Source organism: Aulonocara stuartgranti (genome assembly GCF_965226115.1).
Source record: "Aulonocara stuartgranti genome assembly, chromosome: 9".
Taxonomy (NCBI): Eukaryota; Metazoa; Chordata; class Actinopteri; order Cichliformes; family Cichlidae; genus Aulonocara; species Aulonocara stuartgranti.
The window spans coordinates 23,895,639-23,902,174 of record NC_138960.1 but is presented as its reverse complement, the minus strand read 5'-3'; the positions used below and the strand labels follow the sequence as shown (position 1 = coordinate 23,902,174).

The window sequence follows — 6,536 nt, the reverse complement described above, 5'->3', positions numbered from 1 at the left end:
TGTGAATGCAGCTCGTCTCAGGCGGCCTGTGTTGTAATGACTTTCCAGACAGTTCTTTTCGGGAAATTGAGCAATTCTAAAAAAGAAAAAAATATTTTTCCCGATTTCGACTCATGATTTGTCCTCTTTGAAGCTCCGTTGGTTGCCTGGTGTTCTTTTGAAAACTTGCATATCAAACTGCTTATTGCAAGACCTATTCAACAGCTGACACAGTGTTAATTAGCATTCAGCTGAATATAAAGCACTGGGCCAATCTGATTAATTCACAGTTAATTCAAGCCATTTCTCTTTAACTTCAAGGGAACCAAGTTAAAATCAGGATAAATGAGAATATACATATATTAGGGGTGCAACAATACTCGTATTGATATTGAATCGTTCGATACAGTGCTTTCGGTTTGGTACGCATATGTATCGAACAATACAAAATTATTTATTTATTTTATTAACTTTTCTTCTGACGATGCTGTCTGTGTTGAGCGCTCAGTGGATCTGCGTTCGACTACTCCGCCTAGGCTGCACTGTCGAGTGCAGATCCACTGAGCGCAGCGCAAGCTAGCAAGACAGAAGCTAAGCTCGTTGCAACATAGCAACTGCCTCAACGCTACCCGAAATTGAACCTCCCCCACCCTCATTCAGATCTGGTGTTTGCAACTATCTTGGTTTTCATGTGAAGCATGATCCTGATGGTAAGCGCGTCATGGACAAAACTAAAACAGTATGTCGGATGTGCCAGTGTGTTAGTGCAGTTAGCTTGTTAACCTGTTAAAAAGAGACGTTTCTCTGTAATAAACTCTCTTTTCCAAAGATGAGTGATTTCTCGATCAGATAGTTTTATTATTGTTTTGTTGTTTTAGCAAAATTAAATTTAAAACTGTACTAAAATATATTATATTAAAATATATATTATAATTTTAATAAATGACAAATTAAAAAGGCATGAACATTTTTTGTATCGAAAAAATATCGAACCGTGACACCAAAGTATCGAACCAAACCAAACCGTGAATTTTGTGTATCGTTGCACCCCTAATATATTTAAAATTTGATTCATGTCAGTATTATCAAATTCTGCTCCATGCTTTCTTGTATCAACATTTCGAAGTATGGTGTGAGCATCACTTAAAAGGTAACGGTTTAGGATGTCAATCCCAACCAGTAGTACAATTACCCAAAAGAAGACTACTCAGAAATGACAAATTATTTAAATAACTGGTAGTCCTATAGACGTGAGCATAAAAGTAAGCATAAAGTAATAGTAAATGATTAAAGTAGACAACTATTGGTAAAAAGGTGAAAAAATACAGTAGCAATAATTTGCTAAAATTACTGCTAATATGCTAAATTGCTAACAAAACTGATTTCAAAATTAGAGACTATTTTTTAATTCAAATTGTCAGCTAAGCATTGGGATAAAAAGATGAAAAATGACCTGCTGAAGTTCAAACAGACCATTAGAAATGGTGAAGAAAAAGTAATTTAAGAGATTTTGAAACTGGCCTTTTTGCTGGTGGCAGGCAAGCTGGTTTGAGTGTTTCAGAAACTGCTGCTGTATGGAGATTTTCCTACACAGTCATATCTGGGATTTACAGAAAATAATCCAGCATAGAGAAGATACCCAGGGAGGCAGAGGAGAGCAGCCAGTCTGCTTTGAGTGGATACGAAGACAGCAGTAACACAAATAACCACTCGCTACAACCGAGGTATGCAGAAAAGCATCTCCAAGAGCACAGTACTTTAAACCTTGAAACAGATGGGCTACAGCAGCAGATGACCACAATGGATGTCATCATTTCCTTTTATTTATTTATTTTTTTTGCCTGTCCCGTTTGGCTTATTTGCAATCAGAATTATTGTCTAAAGGCGAAGAAAGATGCCCAACGGATTTACTTTACCAAATGGACAATCCCAGCCTTGCCGTAATGGTCTATTTGATTCGCCTTTTATTGTTTATTTTATTTTATTTTCATTTGCTAAATACGGGACAGACTTGACTGGGGAAAAGAAAAGGGAGAAAGAAAGAGGGAAAGAAAAACAGTGAGGAAGATGGACAAGGGCAAAAAACAAAAACCAACAAAATAAGCAGACAAAAAATACATATCAATCACCTGGATCACCTGTTGAGAAAGAAAAAAGAGAAAACAAGCAGAAGGAAAAAAAAAAAAAAAAAAAAGAGCAACATAATAAACAACATCACGATGATATATGGGAATATACAGTAACAGTAAATACTAAATATTAAACATTATTGTGCAGCACGTAAGATCGACAGCGCAGTGTGCTTTGAGGTAGGAGCCAAAAAAGGGTGTAGTTTGTGTGTGTGAGCACCCGTGTGTACACATGAGCATGAGCGCGCTTGTATTTAAAAGGTTCCTTCATGTAATGATCTGCTAGAGGGTGTGGGGGGGGCCACAGCCCCGTCCTCCAGGGCATGAAGCAGGTACGGAGGAGATCAAGACTCCAGACATCCAGAGGCCCTCAGAACACAAGAGACCAAGGAAGACCAGAGGGGCAGCCGCACCACTATCCCAGAAAGAGCTGAGGAGAGCCCCAGATGAGGGCTCACTCAGCAGCCGCGGAGCAGAAGCCAGGGGGGGTTGCAGTGACGTGCCCGTGAGCTCCGCCGGCAGCCAGCTGTGCCTGAGTGACCGAGCCCCAGGCCGAGAGGTTGAGGGCACCCCACCCCCAAAGTGGCCCGAGCGAGCCCCAGGCCCCGACAAGCAGCCACCAAGGAGTGAGCCGGTGTATACCCGGACGCCCACCCCCGGACACAAAGAACCACCAATGCACCGATGTCTGAGGGCGTCTGCCACTGGCAGGGGAAGTGGTGGGAGGAGATAGGCCTCCATACCTTGGAGGACCTGAGATGTCCCCAGAGAGGTGGCGTCTGGTACCCAACCTGACATATAGACGCAGACATACAGGCACACACAGACACAAACATCCATTCCCACCCTCATGCTCTCATATGCAATTACTCAACACTCACCCAACGTGGGGGGGATGCCTTCCCTGCACCCTGGTGACACATCTTTACCCCAAGGCCCTGCATGTGTGGGTGATTGTGGTGGAGCGGGAAGAGGGAAACAGCTGGAGATGGGGAAGGAATGAAGGGAGGGGCAAGTGACCCCTCCCTGGTGCCAGCTCCCCCGCTGACCCCAGTAGGCACCCCCATACTCTGCAACCCGCCAGGGAAAGGGGGCCCAATTCAGCAGCGCCGTCCGGCCCCACAGAGCCCGGGACAGCCCACCCGACCCCCACCACAGAGAAAACTGCACCCACCCCATCATCCGCTCATCTTCCAGACTACACAAGACAATAGACGCCCAGGCTGAGATCTTCCTCCACCTCTCCTATAACTCCCCCTCCTGCAGAGTGAGTTCCTGAAGAGAGGAGACCTCCTGCACGATTTAACAGCCTCCCCCACCAGTTGAAGAGCCCCCCAGGTGGCTCGATGCACTGGCGGCACCCTGCGCCAGGGCTGGGCCCCCATACACCCACCCGCCCACAACCCCGGCAACACACCAACCAGGACCCAAGCCCCCAAGGCCCAGCCAGGGCTCCAGCCCAGAGACGGAGCAGCCCCAGAACCAGGGTCCTAAAAACAGGACTCAGATGGGCTCGTGAAAAGTGGACAAAAGATTGGAAAACCACTGAATGAATCAGATTGAGAACGGCAGCAGTGGCTCTCAATCAGTGGAGTGGGCCACAAGACAAGGAGAAAATACATAAGGTAAAACTAAGCTAAATGCACGTGACATTTTAGGGAACAGTTTGCCGATTCTATGGTGCTGACCTTTATCCATCTTAAATTCAGCTAGGATCCTTTTTTTTTTTTTTTTTAAATTGGTAACAATCAATAAAAACTGTGGGATGCCAGGCATCGACTTTTCTTCGGCATTTTCTGAAACCCAAGAAAAAGTTTGAGAGCCACGTTCGTTCACGCTCTCCTCTTTCTGAACAAATTCTGTCTCGAAGTGCTTCTGATGTCAAATGCACATAAATAGCAGATCAAAACTTAAAAACCAGGTTGACTTACAAAACATTAGAGCGTCTAGATTCCCGCGACGCCTTCCTTTTGGTCTTCGTCAAAGCTTCTTTGAGCTGCATTTTCAAACAACACATAGCTTCCACTGTGGATTTTTGTGCTGGGCTGAAGTGTGCGACAGCTTTAAAAAAAAAAAAAGAAAACCCCTGGAACCAGAGTGCTATCTAAATGAGGCATTAGATGTGAGAGTGACACAACCATGTTGAAGGGATGTAAGCAGCCCGAGAGGAACATTGCTTCTAGCAACTCTCGTGTTGCATTAGTGATGATTTTCCAGGAGGCGCTCACGAAGACTCTTCAGAACACTCTCCCGAGTCCCATCACAACCCGGAAGAGGCCCAAAACAGCAGGCCACGTGCACACGGGTGAGTGACACAACTTCACACGTTCTGCTGATAACCAACCCCTAGCCCTAACTATACCTAACCCCCTACTAGTATAAGAAAAAAAATATGGGTCATTCTGGTTCTAAAAATGGCTGCCTGTCCCTGTGGCCTGCCAGAGCATGAAATAGACTTTACATCAGGTTAGAATGAGTAACGGCGACGAACAAAGTTTTTTTGGTCATTGCTCATTTTTCATCCTCTCTTTGTTGCTGTAATCAAACATATGGTAGTTCTCTCACTCCCCCCCCGCTCCTTCTCTTTCAGTTTATGACCTGAATAAGATATCAGCAGTTTGCCAGGTTTGGAATATGACAGGCGCGGCTAAAGTCATGTAGAGATTTAGATAATGCGACTGCTGAACACTATACAATACTTTCCACCTCTGCCTTTCAAACTTCCCCCGTGCTGATAAGCGGGAATTCGGGGGTGGATTTCAAAATGCTTTGGATTTGCAAAGAGCCTGGTGATATTGCAAAGGTAGTCACATGACAGCACATTTATTTCCTACCCATTTGTGACGCTACCCATCCCGCTCAATGACTGGCAGGTGAATTACAACAATATCTAGTCTCCCTTTTGGATAGTGGCTGCAAAGCTTCAAAACAGAGTGCGCACGCACACACGCACACACACAAAGAGAAGCTGCTCTTTCCTCTGCTTTCACTTTGACAACTTGGGCTGCAGTTTTTGGAAGCAAGCTTAGTCACAGCAAATTGGATAATGCAGTGAGGGTTTTATTTATTTGCTGTAGTTGGAGGACAAGAAGTTTGCTTTTTCTGCAAAACCATATTGTTTCAATTTCCCCCCTCCGACACGACCACCTTCCTCCTCTCCATGTCCAGTGTCTAGAATCCCTGGTGGCTGCACGCTGAAATAGCCTCATGTTTATTTAAACTTAGAGGGGCAGCAGTTGAGCGCCTGGTGCCCCATTCATTTTTCTGTGGTGTTTTCTTATAGCCAGCCAACCCCGGAGCCATTCATCAGCTGGACTAAGTGTAGCTACAGCACGGAGGGCTAAACAGCACTTCACCACAATGAGTGTGACATCAGCTCTCCACACAAACCAGCGGGTGTGTCAAAGAGAAGCACAATTACAGAGGAGAAGGAGAAGGGAAGAGGTGGAAAAATGACCGTGAAGAAATAAAGAAAGAGAGAGAGAGGAAGAGGAAGAGTGGCAAAGAGTGTCAGTCATGTAGCTTCTAATTTTGGTTATGGCTCGAGCACTACTTTGTTCCACCACAGGCTTTTATGCTACAAGCATGAGCAGGCTCAAGATAGACAGAGAGACTCAGAAGAGCTATTGAATTAGCAAAAACCACACTCACACAGTCACACACACACTAAAAATATACTACACATAAATACAATGAGGAGGAGAGACTTATGATAAAAATAAAAAACTAAAAACTCCAAGTGGTGATGAGTATATTTGAAAATTCTGTGTCATGTATTTAAACAAGTACAGCCCTCCTCCATGAATGGCTTATTTTGAGCAATCTAACGTCCTTATAAACGTTTCACAAAAGAATTCGTAGCTATAGTAAACTATTTCAAAAACTATCTATTCAAACGTAGATAAAAGACGAGGATTTGCATACGCAGTTGAGTGGAGAGCACAACAAAAGGAAAGATCAAAACCAAGGAGGAATGAGAAAAAAGGAAAGGGAATTGGCAAACACCGATATCCAGCTGTGCCACAGTGAATCAAATTTATATAAAAAAAAAAAAAAAAAAAAAAAAAGGCAATATGAGCCACAGCCACATCACCTGCAAGATAAATAGATGGGAATTAATGAAAGGAAAATTAAGGCAGAATCAAAGAGAGGCCACGCAGAGCATAAGTGTGTATATATCTATATATAGATCTTCATTTATTTTAATATTTAAACCCACTAAAAGTTGTAAATACAACTTTTGAATGAAAGGCACAGGAAAAATCAGACAATGCTGATATAATACTCAAAAGAAAAAATATATTACAGTACAAAAAGAGGACAGTTAGTTACGCATGAACAAATCCTTCCAAGTTGACCATCCTCCAGACTCGGGGAAACAGAAATACAGCTGACACAACAAAAGAGAAGGGGGTTCAGAAACAAAAA

At 43.6% G+C, this 6,536-nt stretch overlaps 1 long non-coding RNA gene across 1 annotated transcript; it reads left to right on the top strand.

Moving 5' to 3' along the window:
* Positions 1-356: 356 nt before the first annotated feature.
* LOC309713729 lies at positions 357-2,191 on the top strand. The gene is made up of 2 exons (XR_014278660.1): positions 357-689; positions 1,593-2,191. It is a non-coding gene; the product is annotated as an uncharacterized lncRNA (long non-coding RNA).
* The last annotated feature ends 4,345 nt before the right edge of the window (positions 2,192-6,536 follow it).